The sequence below is a fragment of the Sus scrofa genome, chromosome 2 (genome assembly GCF_054392235.1).
Source record: "Sus scrofa isolate SSC_HxYL_T2T_F1_AM1 chromosome 2, Sscrofa_HxYL_maternal_Yorkshire_Landrace_v2.0, whole genome shotgun sequence".
NCBI lineage: Eukaryota > Metazoa > Chordata > Mammalia > Artiodactyla > Suidae > Sus > Sus scrofa.
The window spans coordinates 139,547,446-139,569,537 of record NC_139384.1 but is presented as its reverse complement, the minus strand read 5'-3'; the positions used below and the strand labels follow the sequence as shown (position 1 = coordinate 139,569,537).

The 22,092-nt window shown below is 33.1% G+C and overlaps 1 long non-coding RNA gene across 15 annotated transcripts in view; it reads left to right on the top strand.

The window, feature by feature from the left end:
• Positions 1-22,092, top strand: part of LOC102158243 (uncharacterized) — a 1,270,494-nt gene that overhangs the window by 441,028 nt on the left and 807,374 nt on the right. For 14 of the 15 annotated variants that reach the window (XR_014838686.1, XR_014838688.1, XR_014838692.1 and 11 more), the window contains one exon: positions 3,327-3,409. This is a non-coding gene — a long non-coding RNA (uncharacterized LOC102158243). Of the gene's footprint in view, positions 1-3,326; positions 3,456-22,092 lie in introns of all 15 variants that reach the window. The other variant, XR_014838693.1, reaches the window with a different exon arrangement.

Here is a 22,092-nt window from a genome sequence, read left to right as displayed (position 1 = left end):
AGATAATAGAGGATGCCTATCCTCACTGCCAAATAGGGGATGTTAAGCAATAAATCTTAGCAATGCCTTGATGTTTGTTCCTTGGGCTTTGGTAGTGTGAACCTTAGTATTCTGTTGACATCAAGGAGACACACATCTGAAAATGGTACTAGTGGATGCTCTAGGACCATCCACAGAATTTTGAAAATCAGAAACAGGGCAATTTTTTACAAAACTAACTCTATAAACAGTCTTCTTCAAGATCTTTAATATGGACTGAATAATGAAGAAGCTTTCCGAAGAAGAAATAACATCAAAGGAATAGTTTTTCTTAGCTATACCCCCAGCCGGATACATGCTGTCTTGCTTCCAGCCATTATGCTAGTGAAATTGAGCTAATCCTAGTTGCTTTAAAATGACTTCCAGCTTTGTTTAAATCTCATTTTTATTTTTTTGTGCATATAGCCCAGAAATCCTCACTGATATGCCTACATAGATAATTTCAAGCAGCTAGGAAGAAATTTCAGTCACTATAGGGTGTTGGATCTTTCTGTAATACCTATTTTTTTTTATAAACCTTTATCATGTTATTTGGCCATGGTACTTTTCTGAAATTGTTGTCATGGCTATAGTAACTTGTTGTGGATGAAGATATGAACAATAATTAAATCTTGAAAACCTTTTAAGAAAGTTATTTACCTTTGGACTTCTCTGCTCAAGGCTGAAATTGTGAGATCATGGAGATATTAAATCACAATTCTTTCAGTAACAGAAACAGAGAGTCCTAGTCTTTACAAACATAAAAAGTAAGTGATAATGCTTTCTAAAGGGAAAGAGATATAAAGCAAATGTTTTGCAGATGTAATATTTTGTTAACCTTTATTGAGGGAGCACAAAATTCCTGGCACAACTTGCTGCAGAATATTGGTCATGGCTTATTAAAAACTTCTGTTTCTGTGGGAACAATGTGTTGTTAACATGGCGACTGAGTCTTAGGCTTCCCCCCCCACCATAAATTTTTGTCCAGGAGTCTCTGACAACAGCCTGTAAATAGGAAAATAGGATCATACATACAAACACACACACATTACTGAACTACTTTCAAACTTTATTACCAGAAAAGTTAAGACAGGAAATGCAAAGATAAGGCAAGAATGGGAAAGGAGTATATTTTTTTAGTGATGGTGATATTGATATTTTGATTAACTTTTTTCTCCATTTTATCTCATGGTTATTCACATTTATGAAGTGATGTAAATTTCTTGTGGACTTAAAATATAAATTTGACTTGGTGAATTTTCATTTGTAGATGAGCAGTATGCACTTGTCGATTTCAAAATGTTTTAATGTCAGTTTGAAAAATTCTAAACATTCTAGAGGCATAGAATGATCCTGGCAGACAACTGTAATCTAAGCATAAAATATAAGGCATGTTTGCATGGCGTTATTTCTCTATATTGTCCATAATTACTTCTAGATTAGTCTTTTTGATTCCTCAGTTTAGATAGAAAATATTTCTTCTTTTGGTGGTGCCATAACACTTCTCAGGAAGAGGTATGTAAATGTCGAACCTTTGTAAATTTATGAAATACTTATTTTAAAAGATTTGATGATAATTTTCATGTTTTTTATTACCTACAACTCCATGAAATTCTACTTCCACCCAAGCTATTATTGCTTGCCCTAATTCTTGCCTCCTGAGATTGTTTTTACAAATGACTGTTAGGCTTTTATGTTAACAAAACCTTTCTCATTTGGTTTAAGCTCTGTCATTTGAAGCTGTCATCACAAGTTTTATTTGACAGAGAACTAACTGATTTTATTTCATAGCTACAGGATGAAACTAGCCCCAATTAGCAACTTACAAATAATGAAGTGGAGAATGGGAGAAAATTCAGAGAAATCCCTATCAGTATTGAAAATTACAATAGCTACTATTATTTGAGCATCTCTTATGGGCCAGGTGGTGTCCTAGCCATCTTTCATATGCTATATAATTTTTACAGGTTGAGATTACTCATATTTTATACATAAGAGTCAGAGAGATTAGGTCACTTTCTAAAAGGCATATGTATATCCAATAAGCAAGCCTCCATATCCTATAATTTCTCTGTTACGCCAAACTGCAAATATCACTGTTCATAGAACAATATTGTTGAATCAGCAGCAGCATCTTCATATGTGAGATTTTATAGGCTACGTATTTATGTTTAAATAAAAGTTCATTAAATAAATAGTGGCATCATTGAAATGGTATAAATATAGCTTCAACACCTGGTCTTTTACCCTTTAGAACCTGAAATGAAAGGGGACAAAATAAGGATGAATGATTCCTTCAACATAAGTGTACATTGTATTTTATATGTGGGTAAATTAATCAAGGGAAGGTATAGTCCTTATTCTTAACACAAGGCATAAAGATATGAAACAAATATATGATGATCCCAAGCCATAGTTTTATGTCAAAATAAGTTATAGATGCACAGAGGAGGAGACAATGTAAAAACAAAGTGACTCAAACCATCAGGTAAAGACTTATGGAGTTGGTTGATTTGAGTTAAATCCTGAAAGATGGAAGAATTTGGCAGTAAATGGATTAACAAGATCATTCTAAGCAACTGGACAGGCATAAAAATGTGCTGAAGCACTGATTGAGTATGGTTGTGATGTATTTTGTGGTTGTTGGGAAATGTTCCTCTTCCTTCACCTTGTTGTAGGGTTGTTTCTCTGCCCTGCTGGTGGGAAATTTGGCGTTGTGATTTATTTTGCCCAATGGTATGTGACGTATGCGATATTAGTCCATCTGAGCAAAAAATTTAAATGGGACTATTTAATTCAACTTCCGTCTCTCCTTTGGAAGAATATGTAAATACCCTATCTGACCCCTGGCCTAGAGCAAAACTATAGTCAAGCTGTAGTTTATATGGAACTGAAGGAAGAGATAAACATTTTGTTGTTTTAAGCCAGTAAGATTTAGAGGTGAATCCTTATGCAGCAAAGGCTCTTAAAAGCTGACAAATAATGGCATTTGAGGGTGACCTATAAGGAATCATGACTTGAGAAGATTTATACTAGATTCTAAAGTTAAATTAATGAAGTCATAAATTAATGCTTTGGCCTTTATTTTGTAGTACCTAGAATTGGTTGTCAATTTTGATATTTATTCCTATGTATTTTTTTTCAAAGTGTGGGTTCCATGGAATAATATTGTTCACGAGAGTCATTTTTTTTTTTTTCTCAGACAGTGATCAAATGTGTGTGCTTCTCATGGATTTTTTTTTTTTTCGTATGGCTAGAAATTAATAGTTTAGCAAGTAGATCATTTGACTTTGTTTTTACTTTCCCAGGCAACATCTACCCTCCCTCACTAACCACTTCTCATCTGGGCTGTCACTGTAGAATGTGTGGGATCCAGAATCCTTCTATTAAGGTAAGAGTCAGTTGCTCTGGCATATTATTGAACTAGGCTTTTCATGGTTTTTGTATGCTTTCCTATTGAATAATGGCCAACAATTGGCAGACATATTTAATTTTTATGAATTTCTCTTTTTATTTTGATATTGTTTAGATAGTGTTTCTTCAAAAAGCTCTTCAAAGTCTTTAGGTAGGATGCTGAAAGAAAGTCAAAATCTGCATACAATCTTATTAACTTCCCCATAATAATAATGGCGTGACCAAGTAATTTGTTATCCAAATAGGGATGCTTTTGAGACCAAAATGGGACTCTTCTAATAACTGTGCTGAGTGAGTAGACATAAATTGAAACTATATGGGCAAACCTAGATCAGTGATTATTGACTATATGAAAGAAGCAAACGATCCCACTCATCACTGTTCCCTATTTGCTGGAAAAAGTAAAATGACAGAAGACATGACTCGTGACACTGCCCCTTTTCTATCAATCCTCTGTCATATACACAGGTGTTGCCTCTTTGTCTCCCTCATCTCCTGCTCACTCAACCAGCTCTTAAAAGAAGTGAGAAAAGGGTCAGGTACTGCTGCACTCTGAATCCAGTGGTTAGAAACTCCTTCCATAGCAGAACTTTAGTGAACACATTAAAAATTTAAATTATCTTCAGTATTAAAAGAAGAATAATGATTAGTGTTCATTTCATCTGATTTCTAGAAAGCATGGGAAGTAATGTTTTTTGATTTTAAAGAATTTAAGGTTTTTTAGCCAATATTTTCTTCCTTCTCTAATATGGAATGTAACCGAAGTAATATTATTAGTGGTGCTAAGTAAACCGTCGTTATGAACTGTTTTAGCTAAATTTGATTTGCCATATGCTTCAAAGTGCATTATTTGCAGTGAAGTTATGAAAATTAAGGAATTCTACTTGATATTAGCTTTTCAAGGTCAGTAAGCATATACTTTTTATCTTGTCATCCCCAAGTCCTAGCATAATTTTGAGTACAGATTCAAAAGTATTTGTGAAATCAATGAAAAAATGTAAGGGTAAATCTAACTCCATGTGAAATATATCAGAATAGATGAAAAATCAAGAATCTTTTTAGGTTTATCCAAAGAAGTAATGGAAAACTTTCTGGTGATAAAGAGATATTCCCATGACTTTAAAAAATTGGAACAATGCTAATACACATGGGAAGTTGAAAAAGGTGTGAAAATAGTGAATAAATACTGAGAAGTGAAAAAACATTTCACTGGACACTGAAGAAGTTATTTAGAGTGAGTAAATATGTTTTGCAGAAATGATAGTTTGGGGAATTCTGTAAATGTAATTTCACATGTCACGAAAAGAAAAATAATGATGTTACATATGTATATTACTGAGTTTGACTTATTATCAGTAATTTCTAATTTAAAAATACTTTTGGAGTCTATTTAAATTATATAATGATCTTTGCCTTTTCATAATGAAAAAGGATTCCGTTTGCTTTGTCTAGGAGTGGATTCCAGAATCCTAAGAAAATACTGATTCTATGTTTATCAGTACACACAGAGTTACCATAGGAAATGAATGTGATGTAGCCATCGATTGCTTTTGACTACAATCAGAAGAGAATCATATGAGTATATATACGTGGGCAGTTCTAAGATCAAACCTACTTTCTTTATCAATTAAGTGTAAGGAGCTAAATTCCTCTACTTATAGAAAAATTGTTTGAAAACCTAAAATATACATATACACATACTTATATACATACACATGTAACTACACATGCATGTAAATGATTCATCTCAAAGTAACTCAGAAATATAAAATGAAAATATGTGTGAAGATATACTAGGAATATTTAAATTAAAAAGACTAAAATCACATTCAGAATTGCCAACAGGAGTTACCTTGTGGGGCAGCGTGTTGGAGATCCACTGTAGTCACTGCTGTGGTATGGGTTTAATTTCTTGCCTGGGAACTTTTGCATGCCATGGGCATGACCCTCCCCCCAAAAAAACAGCCAACATATTGAAAGAGTCAGGGCAAGTAATATTCAACTACAATAATAAAAGGAAAGATAAGGCTTTTTTCACTTATAAAGATCTTTGCACCAGATAATAGTTCATGAAAATTTGTAAATTGAAAGCAACAAAAATAGAATTCATAATGAGTAGCATATTTTGATTGATCCCCTTTACCCCCACCCCCCAAAAAATTAAGTGGATAAAAGACGTGTAAACCTAGCAAAAACCTTAGTAACATAATAAACATAGTACACCTAATTGGTATGCACTGAACCCTGTATCTTAAAAAACATTCTTTTCAAATGTTCCTAGGACATTTTTAAAAATGACTTTATTGGTCTGTCCATTTATCAAGACACAAAACAGCAGTAAATAGCCACAAGTAGACAGCACAGGCAGCATCTGTTAATGGAAATGAAATAAAACTGTAAATTCAAAATTGTATTAGTTATATATTGTTGCATAATAATATTTCCACAAGCTTGCTTTAAACATACACATTTATTATCTCACAGTTTCACCTGAATCCTCTGCGATGTTAAAATATCCAGGCTTTGACTAGAGAAGCAGTGACTTCTAAGTTTATATGGTTGTTGGCAGAAATCAGTTCCTTATGACATGTTCCTACACATCAAAACTGAAGCAACTTTGTGGAGGTTATTTTTATTTTTGACATTAATTAACAATATAATAAAGTGGCTGGCTGTAAGATAAACATATAAAACCCAATATTTACTTTTTATTCTAATAATTAGTCTATAGAAGTATAAATTTTAAATGTTTTACATTCATAAAATACCATGATATACAATTGGCTGATAAATTTAGTAAGAGGGTCATGGAGCCTTGATGATTAAAACTATGACATGTGTCGAAGAACATAAAACAATATCTGAACAAATGAAAATTCATAACCTGTTTTTTGGTGGAAAGACACAATGTAAGATTTAACTCTCCCCAAACTAACACATAAATTTAAAGTGTTTCTTAATTGAATCTCAAACTTTTATAACTAGGTACATTTATAAAATATATTTGAAATAATATATACCCAAGAAAAGCCAAATATTTGAAAAAGAATAAGAGGGGTTTATGTTGCAAGAATTAGAATATGTTCTAAAATCCCTGATAATAACATAAATCTGGTATAGAAAAATCAATAGGTAAATAATTCACCTGAATAAAATAGATAATTAAGGCATTGATCTCAATATCAGTGAATTAATATATTACACATTTGTAATAAAATTGTTTTAGTATATAAATATATATGAACTAACATGTTTGTGCCATCATTATTTATAAAGGTAAAATCTGCAATCAAAGTACATATTCAGCAGTAGAGGATTGATTAAATAATTTGTATTTTATGTAGCAAATGAGAAATATATAAATTAACACCAGGCCACTTCTTTTAGTTATAATTATGTATGAAAATCAAAACATAGAAAGAAATAAGTAGTATGATCACATTTTTGTAGAACAAAGTGACTGTGTATATATATGGGCACATGTTTATGTATATATATTCTGTATAATATTATCTGAGGATGATGAAAAGTAAGAAAGGACAGAATTTTTTGGCAGGGCCTCTGAGGCTGAGGTGAGCAGGGCTTACGTAAGTGAAGGGTAAAAGAAGTGGGCATCATTATTCTATATTGCAAAGAAAAGATGAAATTCAAATTAAAACTAAAAAGTGGGTTTTTTTTTTAACCTTTTAGATTAAGAAAGGTCAGGATATTTAAAAATAAATCTGTTAGAATTCTGGGGAAATAAGCATTCTCATACACTAATTTTGTGAGTCAAATTTGACACACCCTCTATCGTTCTATGAAAAACATTTCACAATACCTTTCAAAATGTGTAATGAATATACTCTTTTACCCAGAAGTTTCACCCGTAGTTTACCTCACAGATTTACTCATTAATGTGTGAAATGTAAAAGAATATTAATGTCAACAGCGATAGTACTTGCAAATGATTAGAAGTAATCTAAGTGAACAACAATGGAGGACTAATTATATGAGTCATGACATACTCATGCAATACAGTACTTTGCAGCTGTTCAGCAGAATAAGGCACTTCTCCTTGTTCAGGAGTAATTGTCAAAATATGTTGTTGAATAGAAAATGTAAGTACAGAAAAATGTATACAGATTTATACCATTTATATTTTAAGAAAGTAGGTGTATGTGTGTCACTGTGTGTAGTTTACAAACAGATCACCTCTGGAAACTCTATGAAGCATGGACGGTAGAAGGTTGTTTTTTTTAGTAGGGATATGAAATAGCTGAGAGGTTGGGTTGAACTGATTCCTTTTTGTGTCTTTTGAATTTAGTACCTTGTGCCTGAATTATTTATTTAAAAACTGAATACTTTTAGAATTATTCTTATTGACTTATACAAGAACAAACAATGTATTCAAACACCCTAGCTAAGTATGAGAGACCGTATTATATTAGTTAGTAAATTGACATGACCTTCTAATATTCCCAAGTAAATTTTTATTTATTAAATGTATTCTTCACTACAAAACTGAACATTTTGTGAAAGAAGTCTTTTTTTTAATTTCAAAGAGATATCTTAGAAATCATTTGAAGTTAAAAGCATTCTTTGAATTAGAACTGAAAAAGAAAATACTACTGGTGTATTGAAATGATTAAAAGATGTGTAATAATGGATTTCCTGACGTTCACAGGAGTATGTGCTTGGTTAGATGATTTTAGCTGAAACTGAAGCAGAAAAAGATATAACTCCAAAAGCGGTTATTCATTCTCAGCTTTCTCTCACCAAGCCATGACACCCATGGGGTTAACTCCTCAATACCCCCAGATAGGGATTGGACAAACAAATGCGTTTGGTAAAGATTTTAATTAAAAAATTCTCAGCTGTTTTCTACAATGTAAAGATGTTTGTTATAATATTCTGAATTGCTTTCTAAAGTATAGCTTGATGTCAAAAATTTCATAATTCTCTAGTCAGTACTGTATTTTTTTTTTTCTTCAGGTTGTATTTAGTTTCAGAACAGGCATAGTTTGTGTATGTTCATTTTCTGATAAGATGATAAATATGACAAGTTAATACTACGTACTGGCATAAATAATCAAATTACCTTTCAGGACTATTTATTTTAATTGTATTTACTAATGTGATATTTAATAAATTCATCATAAAAACTCCTTTGAAATGCCAATTAAATTTTCAGGTTTCATTTCCAATTTCTTAATGATTAAAACTACATTAATACTGGAGTTTCCATGGTGGCACAGCAGAAATAAATCCAACTAGTATCCGTGGGGATCCCAGTTCGATCCCTGGCCTCGCTCAGTGGGTTGGGGATTCGACGTTGCCTTGAGTTATGGTGTAGGTTGCAGTTGCAGCTTGGAACGTCCATATGCTGTGAGTGTGGTGCAGGGTGGTGGGTAGGGGAGGGGACAGACTGTATTAATACTTCCTAAGGAAGTGAACTATGTTATTCTTAAAACACTAATGTGGTCTTAAACTTCTTATTAGAAAACATAGTTTAAAATAAAAAATATATCTAATTTTAAAATGATTTCTTCTTGTGGAAGTTACCAAGTAGTAAAAATGAGTGCACAAAACAGAAACCTGAACTCCATTTTCAATGAAATTAAATGATCTGAATAACCCCAAACTACAATGAATCAAATGAATGATAAAGAGATATCAAATATTGTGAAGATTAAGCAGGCTAGCAAGTATATTAAAGTAGGCTATCCACTCTTTGCTGTAGAATTTAGGCAAAGCCTAAGTAAATGGCACTGTGGTGCAAAGTCACTCTTCATTTATTTAAACCAGTGGAAATGTTTTTATGGTCTGATAATGGGTGAAGTTTTTCAACTAGTTTTGTAAAAAAAAAAAAAAAAATCCTTAGAAGCAGAGAAAGAGGTACTAAAGGGAGAAACATACTTGCATCCATATTTGCAGGAAGTAAGCTGTCAGTAAAGAAGTTCAGAGACAGAAGAAGCAGTTTTTTATATGACTTCAAAGTATGAAAATAATATTCAAGAGTAAAAATAGGAAGACAATGAAAATAAATAAAATCCAAGTTTATAGAAACCATATTTTTTTAAATGGAAGAAAAAATGGCAGAAGTAAAGGCTAGTTGAAAGTTACTGAAATGACATAGACTGTTGAGATCAGTTGGAAGTGTGAAGGACAAGGCAAAAAAATGTAAGGAAAAATTTTTTGAAAGCTTAGTTTTAAATAGTTGCAAGTCATATCACTTCTCTTGTTCCTGATATTGGTAATTAGTGTCTTCTTCCCCTAGCCCACACCCAGCAAAAGGTTTATCAGCTTGTTTTCTAAATGAACAAAGTTTTGGTTTCATTGATTTTTCTCTAGTGTCTTTTTGTTTCTATTTCATTTCTTCCTTTCTTCTGCTTACTTTGAGGCTCATTTGCTTTACAAAAAAAAAACTCAATGAATTTTATTATATTTTTAGTTGTAAAACCATCATCAGGAATTTCTATCGTGGCGCAGTGGTTAACGAATCTGACTAGGAACCACGAGGTTGTAGGTTTGATCCCTGGCCTTGCTCAGTGGGTTAAGGATCCGGCGTTGCCGTGAGCTGTGGTGTAGGTCACAGACATGGCTTGGATCCTGCGTTGCTGTGACTCTGGCGTAGGCTGGCAGCTACAGCTCTGATTTAACCCCTAGCCTGGGAACCTCCATATGCTGTGAGAGCGGCCCAAGAAATGGCAAAAAGACAAAAAAAACAAAAACAAAAACAAAACAAAACAAACAAAAAAACCCATCATCACACCCAGTTTTACATTTCCATCCCAAATCCCCAGGCCACCCCTCCCCCTCCTGAACCTGTCTCCTTTGGTAACCATATGTTTTTCAAAGTATGTGAGTCAGTTTCTGTTCTGTAAAGAAGTTCATTGTATCCCTTTTTTTTTTAGATTCCACATGTAAGTGATAGCACATGATGTTTGTGTCTTACTGTCTGACTATCTTCACTTAGCATGGTAATTTCTAGGTCCATCCATGTTGCTGTGAATGCCATTATTTCATTCCTTTTCATGGCTGAGTAATATTCCACTATGTATATGTACCACATCTTTTTTTTCCCCTTTTTTTTAGGGCCACACCTGCAGCATATGGAAGTTCTCAGTCTAGGGATCAAATTAGAGATACAGCTGCTGGCCTACACCATAGCCTCAGTAATGTGGGATCTGAGCCACATCTGCGACCTACACCACAGGTCATGGCAACACCAGAGCCCTGACCCACTGAGCAAGGCCAGGGATCGAACCAGCATCCTTGTGGATACTAGTAGGATTCCTTTTCGTTGTGCCACTAAGGGAACTCCCAGTACCACATCTTCTTTGTCCTCTCCTCTGTTGATGGACCCCTAGGTTGTTTCCCGGTCTTGGCTATCATGTATAGAGCTGCAAGGAACATTGGGGTACATGTATATTTTTGAGTCATGGTTTTCTCTAGATAGGTGCCCAGGAGTGAGATTACTGGATCAAACGGTAATTCTACTTTTAGTTTTTTTCAGGTATGTCTATACTGTTTTCCATAGTGTTTGCACCAATTTATGTTCCCACCAACAGTGTAAGAGGGTTCCCTTTTCTCCACACCCTCTCTGGCATTTATTGTTTGTGGACTTTTTGACGATAGCATTTCTGGCTAATGCAAGGTGGTACCTCATAGTAGTTTTAATTTGCATTTCTCTAGTAATTAGTGATGTTGAATATCTTTTCATTTTTTTTTTTTTGCCATCTGTATGTTTTCTTTAGAGAAATGTCTGTTTAGACCTTCTGCCTATTTTTTGATGGGGTTGTTTGTTTCTTTGGTATTGAGCTGCAGGGATGTTTATATATTTTGGAGATTAATCCCTTGTCAGTGCCTTCATTTGCAAATATTTTCTCCCATTCTGTGGGTTCTCTTTTCATTTTATGTAGTTTACTTTGCTATACAAAACCATTTAACTTTAATTAGGTCCCATTTGTTTATTTTTGTTTTTATTGTCATTATTCTAGGAGGTATATCTGAGAGAATATTGCTGCATTTTATATCAGAGAGTGTTTGGACTATGTTTTCCTCTAAGAATTTTATAGTATCCAGTCTTATATTTAGGTCTTTAATCTGTTTGAGTTTATCTTTGTATATGGTGTTAGAGAGTTTTCTAATTTCATTCTTTTACATGTAGCTGTCCACTTTCCCCAGTACCACTTAGTGAAGGGACTGTCTTTTCCCCATGGTGTACTCTTGCCTCATTTGTCATTATTATTTTTATGATTTTTATTTTTTCCATTATAGTTGATTTATAGTGTTCCATAAGTTTCTACTGTACAGCAAAGTTACGCAGTTACACATACATGTATACATTGTATTTTCTCACATTATCATTCTCCATCACAAGTCACTGGATATAGTTCACAGAGCTATACAGCAGAATCTCATTGTTATCCATTCCAAATGCAATAGTTTGCATCTATTAACACCAGGCTCCCAGTCCATTCCACTCCCTCCTCCTCCCCCTTGGCAACCACAAGGCTGTTCTTCAAGTCCATGAGTTTCTTTTCCTTAGAAAGGTTCATCTGTGCCATATATTAGATTCTAGGTATAAGTGGTATCATATGGTATTTGTCTTTCTCTTTCTGACTTACTTAATATGAGAGTCTCTAGTTCCATCCATGTTGCTGAAGATGGCATTATTTTGTTCTTTTTATGGCTGAGTAGTATTCCATTGCATATATGTACCAATTTTTTTTTTTCCCGCTTTGGCCACACCTGTGGCATGTGGAAGTTCCCAAGCCAGGGGTTGAGCCATAGCCACTGTGGAAGCAACACCAGATGGTTTTGTTGTGAGCCACGTGGGAGGCCCTATACCACATTTTCTTAATCCATTCATCTGTCAGTGGACATTTAGGTTGTTTCCATGTCTTGGCTATTGTGAGTTGTGCCGCAGTGAACATACGGGTGTATGTGTCTTTTTCAAGGAAAATTTTGTTTGGGTATATGCCCAAGAGTGGGATTGCTGGGTCAGGTCGTATGGTAGTTCTATATTTAATTTTCTGAGGTACCTCCATACTGTTTTCCATAGTGGCTGCACCAATTTACATTCCCACATGCAGTGTAGGATGGTTCCCTTTTCTCCATACCCTCACTAGCATTTGTTATTCGTGGACTTATTAATGATGGCCATTAATGGTACCTCATACTAGTTTTGATTTGCATTTCTCTAATAATTAGTGATGGGCATTTTTTCATGTGCTTGTTGGACATCTGTATATCTTCTTTGTAGAAATGTCTATTCAGGTCTTTTGCCCATTTTTCAGCTTGTTGTTGTTTTCTTCTGCTATTGACTTGTATAAGTTGTTTGTATATTTTAGAGATTAAGCCCTTGTCATTTGCATTTTTTGAAACCATTTCTCCTATTCTGTAGGTTGTGTTTTTGGTTTTTGTATAGTTTCCTTTGCTGGGCAAAAGCTTGTCAGTTTGATTAAGTCCCACTGGTTTATTTTTGCTTTTATTTCTGTTCCCTTGGGAGACTGACCTGAGAAAACATTTGTAAGGTTGATATCAGAGAATGTTTTGCCCATGTTCTCTTCTAGGAGTTTGATTGTGTCTTGTCTTGCATTTAAGTCTTTTTAAGCCATTTTGAGTTTATTTTTGGGCATGATGTGAGGGTGTGTTCCACTTTCATTGATTTATCCATGGCTGTTCAGTTTTCCCAGCACTACTAGCTGAAGAGATTTCTTTTTCCCATTTTATTTTCTTGCCTCCTTTGTCAAAGATTAATTTACCATAGGTATCTGGGTTTATTTATGGGTTCTATGTTCTGTTCTATTGGTCTGTATGTCTGTTTTGGTACCAGGACCACGCTGTCTTGAATACTCTAACTTTGTAATATTGTCTGAAGTGTGGGAAAGAGTTATGCCTCCTGCTTTGTTTTTGTGCCTCAGGATTACTTTGCCAATTCTGGGTGTTTTGTGGTTCCATATAAATTTTCAGATTATTTGTTCTAGTTCTGTGAAAAATGTCATGGGTAATTTGATAGGGATTGCATTGAATCTGTAGATTGCTTTGGATAGTATGTCCATTTTTACAATATTAATTTTTCCAACCCGGGAGCATAGAATATTTTTCCATTTCTTTGAATCCTTTAATTTCCTTGATTAATGTTTTATAATCAAGTGTTTCACCTGCTTGGTCAGGTTTATTCCTAGGAATTTAATTTTTGGTGGGTGTGACTTTAAAAAGTGTTGAATTTTTGTTTTCCTTTTCTAATATTTCATTGTTAGTGTGTAGAAATACAACTGATTACTGAATTTTAATTTTGTATCCTGCTACTTTGCTGAATTTGTTGATCAGTTCAAGTAGTTTTTGTGTGGAGTCCTTAGGGTTTTATATATATAGTATCATATCATCTACATATAGTGACAAATCTACCTCTTTTCTTTCAATTTGGATACCTTTTTTTTTGTTGTTGTTGTTGTTTGTCTGATTGCTGTGGCTAGGACTTCCAATACTATGTTGAATAAAAGTAGTGCAAGTGGGCATCTTTGTGTTCCAGATTTTAGTGGGAAGGCTTTCAGGTTTTCTCCACTGAGTATTATATTTGCTGTGGGTTTGTCATAAATGGCTTTTATTATGTTAAGGTATGTTCCTGCTAGACCTGCTTTCATAAGAGTTTTGATCATGAATGGAAGTTGGACTTTGTCAAATGCTTTTTCTGCATCTATTGAGATGATCATGTGCTTTTTGACCTTTCTTTTGTTAATGTGGTGTATGACATTGATTGATTTGCATATGTTGAATCATCCTTGTGAACCTGCAAAGAATCCCACTTGGTCATGGTGTATGATCTTTTTAAGATGTTGTTGGATTTGGTTCCCTAAAATTTCGTTGAGAATTTTTGCATCTATATTCATCAAAGATATTGGCCTGTAATTTTTTTTGTTAGTTAACTTTCTCTGGTTTTGGTATTAGGGTGATGGTGGCTTCTTAGAATGTCTTTGGGATTCTTCCTTCTTCTTAAACCTTTTGGAAAAGTTTAATCAGGATGGGTATAAGTTCTTCTTTGTATGTTTAGTAGTATTTGCCTGTGAAGTCATTTGGTCCTGGACTTTGGTATGTAGGGAGTGTTTTTATGACATATTCAATTCCATTTCTAGTGATCGGTCTATTCAATTGATCTATTTCTTCTTGATTCCATTTTGGCAGACTGTAAGTCTCTAGAAAGTTGTCAGTTTCTTCCAGGTTGTCAGATTTTTTGGCATATAATTGTTCATAGTTTTCTCATGGTTTTTTGTATTTCTGCAGAATTCATTGAAATTTCTCCTATTTCATTTCTTGTTTTGTTTATTTGGGTTTTTTCTCTCTCCTCTTCTTTGTGAGTCTGGCCAGAGGTTTTTCAATTTTGTTTACCCTTTCAATGAACCAGGTCTTGGTTTTATTGATTTTTTTCATCTCTATTTTATTGATTTTTCCCTCTGATCTTTATGATTTCCTTCCTTCTGCTGACTTTAGATTTTGTTTGTTCTTCTTTTTCTAATTCATTTAAGTGGTGGGTTAAGTTGTTAAGTTGAGATTTTTCTCCTTTTTTGAAGACCTGTATCACTATGAATTTCCCTCTTAGCACTGCTTTTGTGGCATCTCATAGATTTTGAATGGTTGTGTTTTCATCATCATTTGTTTTGAGGTATTTTTAAATTTCCTTTTTGATTTCTTCATTGACCCATTGGTTTTTTAGTAGTATGTTGTTTAGTCTCCATGTAGTCAGTTCTTTTTCTATTTCTTTTCCTGTGGTTGATTTCTTGTTTCTTGCCTTTTTGGTCAGAAAAGATGCTTTAAATAATTTCTATACTGTTAAATTGGTTGAGGTTAGTTTTGTGCCTTAGTATGTGGTCAATTCTAGAGACTATTCCATGTGCAGTTGAAAACAGTGTATATACTGATTTTTTTGGATGTCATGTCCTGAAAATGGTGATTAAGTCTAACTTTTCTATTGTGTCATTTAGGATCTCTCTTGCCTAATTAATTTTCTGTGTAGAGGATCTTTCTTTTTATGTGAGTGGGGTGTTAAAGTCTAGTATTATTGTGTTGCCATCAATATCTCCTTTATGTCTGTTAGTATTTGTCATCTGTGTCTAGGTGCTTCTATGTTCAGTACCATACTGTCTTGATGACTGTAGCTTTGTAGTATAGTCTAAAGTCAGGAACTCTGATTCCTCCAACTCCATTTTTCTTTCTCAGGATGGCTTTGTATATTCTGGGTCTTTTGTGCTTCCAAACAAACCTCAAAATATTTTGTTCTTATGTGAAAAATGCGATTGGTAATTTGGTAGGGATTGCGTTGAATCTGTGGATTTCCCTTGGTAATATAATAATTTTAGGAATTTGGTTCTTCAAATCCAAGAGCATGGTTTATCTTTCCATTTGTTTGTGTCATCTTTGATTTCTTTTATCAATGTCTTAGAGTTTTCAGAATACAGGTCTTTTGTAGGTAGGTTTAATTTTCTTAATATTGAAGCTGAGATCATTGATATGATAACTTTCTTTTTATTCTAATGTACACAGCCAGGGCTTTACATTTAGCCGTAAGTGCTGTATTAGCATCATCCCACAAATTTTGCTATTTTATGTTTTTTATTTATTCCCTTATGTTTATTCCATCCAAATTATTTATTTTCCTGGTTGATTTCTTGACCTGTAGATGATGATGATGGTAATGATGATATTGATCTCTAAATTTAGGGGAATTTTCCAGAGATCTTTATGTTATTTTAATTTAAAATTCCATTATAGTCAGAGAACATAGATTTTATGGCTTGAATCATAAATTTATTGAGACTTCCTTTTTTATTCATAATATGATTATCTTCGTAAACGTTATAATACATTTAGATGGAATATGCATTTGATTATTGTTGGATGGAGTGTCCTATAAATGTTAATTAAGTCAGATTGGTTGGTTGTATTTCTTCTATATTTTTACTGGTTTTCTGTCTACTTGTTCCATCAAGTATTGAAAGATGAGTATTTAAATGTCCAACTATAATCATGGGTTTGTGTATTGCAAAATTCATTCTTACTTGGAGGGAAAAAAGATTGAAAGGCTAGATCATGTTGATGGCATCAATAACATACGAAATAATAGCCACAAATGCATTTAATTCATATTGGCTACAAAAATGTCCACCAGTCTATGAATCCATGTCAGTTACACATGGCAACCTGGTTGCCATGCAAATCATTTGTTTTATCTGGTCAAGGGGTATTTTGAAAACTGGTTGACATGGTGATAATATTTCTGTTATGCAATTGACATATCTAAAAACAGAATTGCAAAGAATAAAACTCTTTGAAATCATCTTTCTAATACTGTTTTCACTGAAAAAGTTACATATATTTGTATCTACTTATTTCACATTCTAGTTAGTAATAATCACATTGAACAAACCAGCAAAGACACACTATTATTATTGAGCTGAACTATGCTGCTGAACTAAAGACCCCCTTTTTCATTAAGGGAACATGGTTTTATTTGTTGAAATATTTATGCATAAAAAAGAAGTAGATATATAAATGAAGATGAGATATGCTTTTAACCTGTAATGCTGCTAAAGACTTGTAAAGATTAACTATAGATTTTCAGGTCAAAAGAGCAAAGATTTACCAAAGTACTTTTGGCAGAAGCAATGATATACAGAGTTATATTTGAACTTTCTAAATTATAAGTATCAAGAAGAAGATTATATTGCAACTATGAAATATGGATTTTCAATAAATGCAGTTAAAAGTAAAATAATTTCTTATTCATAAATTTATGAATGATAGTCTTTATCTCACATATAGTAAGTAATGAAACGATAGATTATATAACAGTCTTTAGTTTTTATTCTAAGTAAAATAAATCGCTATCTGTAGAAATAAAACCCTAAAGTAAATAGATAAAATTCTAAAAGATAAATAAATTAAAAAGTAAAAAGCCTTCCATGAAGATAATTTTTTTCTTAATCATTTTATGGAATTATAGAGATTTCCTTGGCTAAAGTTTAGCATATTTTAGTGTAACAAAGATTTTTGATAAAGCCTCAATTATGACCATACAGTGGAAATAGTAGAAAGAAAACTAACTAAATGTTTCCATTTGCTGCACATCGGTTTACAGTGGAGTAACCACCTCACAGTGGAGTTCTTCATCCATCTAGAAGCTTAGGGTATTGAGATAGCTTACCTAAATAGTGTGTCTTATCCATCCAGTGTTCTTACATGTCAAGTTGCCAACATTTTGTAGAATTCCTCCCCAAATCACATATGCAGCGCTGCTTTCTGGAACACATTGTGGTCATTTGGAAGTTCATTCTCAATACCTGACTTTGCATTTGCAAAATCTCTGTAAATAGTTCAGCAAACAAATCTGATAAAAGGAAACTAAAGGTATAAAACATGCTTAAATGTAAAAAAATGAATTTTATCTAAAAATTACATTAAAAAATCATATGCAATCCTCATTCATTTTAAATATTACATGAGTCAAATCACAAAGTCTAAATTTGACTAAATTTGTTAGTAATATGCTTGTTCCTTAAACAAGATGCAATTCATAATAACCACATGCTTCTAACCTGAATCTTGAAATAAATTGAACACAGTAATTTGGATTTCAGTGTACCTATCTTCCTCTGCAAAACTTTGAAGACTTGAAGAAATAAATCAAAGGTGTGTCATGGGCCCAAAATGTGCTTATGTCACTGGGAGAAATCAGTGGGAAACCAGGCTCAAAGTTGGCCACTTTGGATCATTAGCACTGTTCCTCAGAGTTAGGCCATCACTGCCCAAACCCTGCCTATCAGCAGAGGCCCAGAAGAAGCAGAAACTTGCACTATTCACTGAATATGTTTGTTGAATGTGCGTTTGAAACTATTGCTCAGGAGCAATAATTAATGGAAAGAGTTTTATGAAATTATCCTAACACTTGAAAACCTTTCAGAGATAGAAATAGGCTTTGTAGAAATATATAACTATAGTTTGCATTTATAAATCAGGACTACCATCATTTCTCTGAGCTAAGATCGATTCAGTTATTTGTGATTAGGTTCATTAGCCATTTTAATTCCATGATAATACAGTTGCAGACTATAGTCTCTTCACATCAAAGAATAAAATGAAAGTATGAATAATAATTAATTTTCTATAAAGTTCTAATCATGACTGATAGTATCATTAGGATACTTGGGGGCTGCAACATAGAACTGCATCTTAAGATGGCTTAAAATAGGATATTTATCTTAAATGAAATAACCAAAGATAAGGTGATCTCCAGACTTATCTGATGATAATTTCAAGAAGTAATCAAGTTCTTTCATCTATAAGATCTGCATCTTTTAAAAGTCAGCTAGGCTGACTTCCCCCAGGGGGTGTCAAGATGGTTCTAGAACTTCCCTGAATTACTAGATAAAGTTTAGAGAAGGAAGAATAGCATTCTTTGTTCTAAGCTTTTTTCTCTTGTTTAATGAAGGAAGATTCTTATCTGAAAGCCCCCTCAAAGACTACCCCATATATATATCATTGGCCAGGACAGGCTGACTTACCTATTTCTAAACTATTCACTGGCAAGGGCAATAGGATACTATCATTTTGTCTACACTAATCTTTAAGGATTAAACGAATTAAAGGAATTGAACACTGGGCTCAATATTTGCCTAAAAACCATGATGCATTGAAATAATTAGAATATCATAAATTAATAAAAAATCTAAATGCAGTTCCTGGCTATTTTGCAGGAATATTTTGTAATATCCATAAAAGTCAATGTTGAGAAATGTGACTACTGCCTATATCATTGCACTTGTTAGATTTTACAAACATTAAACGTACCTGCAGATGAAAGTAAGGATCAAAATGGGGAAAGCATATCAGATATATATACAGCTCCCTGGCCCTAAGCCATTGTCCATCCCCAAAATGTAATTGGTTCACTTGCCTATTAATTATTTTTCATTTATTTTCTCTATTAACCCTAATTCTAGAATATTCATATAACCAAAGTGAAGAATAAATAAGCTCTTTCTATGCATAGAAGCTTTTTTCATTTAAGATTGTGGATGAAAGATGCATTATGAATAGTATTGATTTTTTTTTTTACCTCAGTCAAGTGACATGAAAGCTTAACCTAGATTCATCTTCTTCTTACATTTGTCCTAAATCTCTGACATGTCAATACTCTATATTTGAATGCTTTATGCACATTAGCAATATTGTAAAATCATATTGTATTGTGACAAGGCACTAAATTTATTTCAGAGAAGGTCCATTTTAGCACTCTATACACTATGAATAATAAAGCAGATATTGATTCTAATGACATATTATCACAACATTAATAACTTAGTTGAAGAAGACCTTTTTTCATTTGAAATTGGAGAGAGAGTAGCTAAAGGAAAAAAAAAATCAGCACCCCAGTTAGTTTTCTTTGTATTAAATGATGTTGTTCCTCATAATTACATGGTGTCAGTACACATGTATACATGGGTCATATTGAGTTCAGAAATATAGGGGTACAGTCTATTTTAGTCATGGCTATCTAAATCTTTAATTCTCATTAGTGATTATAGGGCAAAGTTTGTAAATTTACAATTGTTTCTCTCTGCTCAGATGAAAATGGTTATGTATTCTCTCTCATCCCTGGCAAGACCATCCATCAAAAATGATAACAATGATATCACAGTAAAAAATAAAATCAGGAGACTTGTCTAAAGAATTTAGATTTATTTAAATGAAATGTAAATGTAGTTTAAGGCAGCTGCTTATCTTTAATTGAAGGTATTTGAAGTCCTAAGTAACTATGAAATTTTGGCTATAGGACTGCATATATGAATAGCTGAGTCATTAAATGAGTTTTGGAGTCTTAGGATTTATGACATATATCCCTGTTAATAATTGTACTGAAATTCCACACATAAAAAATTAATCTATTCTTCATTTTAAAACTGTTTGTCATTACTTTGTCAAATTAGACCAGGATTTGCCTTCAAACTCAGGCACACAATGTCCCTTTTAAAATTCACAATGTGATATATCTAAAATATATATCAGATATATTTACCAGAGAGAAACACATTCTTTCACTTTTAGTCTTAGTGTAATAAGTACTAGTTAAGAAAAAGTGTCCCAGGGCTTTCAATCTAAGATGGGAGTAAAATCATCTTTGATCCAATCACTCTTATTTCTGAAGCCAACTCCAGGTTTAAGAAACTGAAGAACAGAAAAGGTCTATCTATCTCCCAGGTAAATATAAAATACCTATATTCCTGAATAACAATGTATGAAAAGAATGCTTTAGTAGTGGAAAACAGAGTGTTGGAAATCATTGACACTGAACAGAGAAAAGAATAAAAAGAAATGAGCACACTTTATGTGACCTTCAGGGACAACATGAAGCATACTACATTTGCATTTATAGAGGTCTCAGAAGGAGAATGAGAAAGAGGCAGAAAACATATTTGAAGACATAATAGCTGAAAACCTGGGAAAGGAAACAGATACCTAAGTCCAAGAAGCACAGAGTCCCAACAAGGATCAACCCAAAGAGGTCCATACCAGGACATATTGTAATAAAAATGGCACAAAATAAAGATAAGGAGATATTATTGAAAGGAGCAAGGGAAAAGCAACAAGTTATATAGAATGGAACTGCCATAATTCTATCAGCTGACTTTTCAGCAGAAACTCTGAAGACTGTAGGGGAGTGGCACAACATATTTAAATTGATGAAAGAGAAAAGTCTATAACCATGAAAACTCTCCCTGGCAAAGCTCTCATTCAGATTTGATGGAGAGATCAAACGTTTTATAGACCAGCAAAATTTAAAGGAGTTTAGCACCACCAAACCAGCTTTACAAGAAATGTTAAAGGAACTTCCTGAGTGAAAAAGAAAACAGCCAGAACCTTGAAAATTATGAAAGGAAAAATGCTCATTGGTAAAGGCAAATATATAATAAAGGCATTCAATTAGTCCCCCAAAAATATGGTAGGAAGGTTAAAAGACAGAAGTAGTAAAATCATCTATATCTGCAATAAGGACTTGAAGGATACACGAAATAGATATAAAATGTGTCAAAACAGTAATTTTGAGCGTAGAGAGTAAAGATGCAGGGTTGATAAAATGCATTTGAAATTAAAAAATCAACATTTTAAAATTATCAAATATATATAGAGAGAGATTGCTATAAACCTCATGCTAACCACAGAGCAGAAATCTATAATAGATAAACACACATAATAAAGAATCCAAATGTAACACTGAATATAGTCATCAACTCACAAGGGAATGAAAAATAATGACATAGAAATCCCCTTAACAGTTAATAAAATGGCAATAAGTACATACCTATCAATAATTGAGTGTAAATGGACTAAATGTTCTAGTCAAAAGACAGAGTGGTTGAATAGATACAAAAATAAGACCCATAATATGCTGCCTACCAGAGACTCACTTCAGATCTAAATACACACACAGACCAGAAGTGAAAGTTTGAAAAAAGGTATTCCATAAAGGAAAACAAAGCCTTGTAACAAATCTTACATCATACAAAATAACATTAAACTAAAGATGGTTATAAGAGACAAGGCAGTGCATTATGTAATGATCAAAGGATCAACCTAAGAAGATATAGCAGTCGTAAAGGTATATGCACCAAATATAGG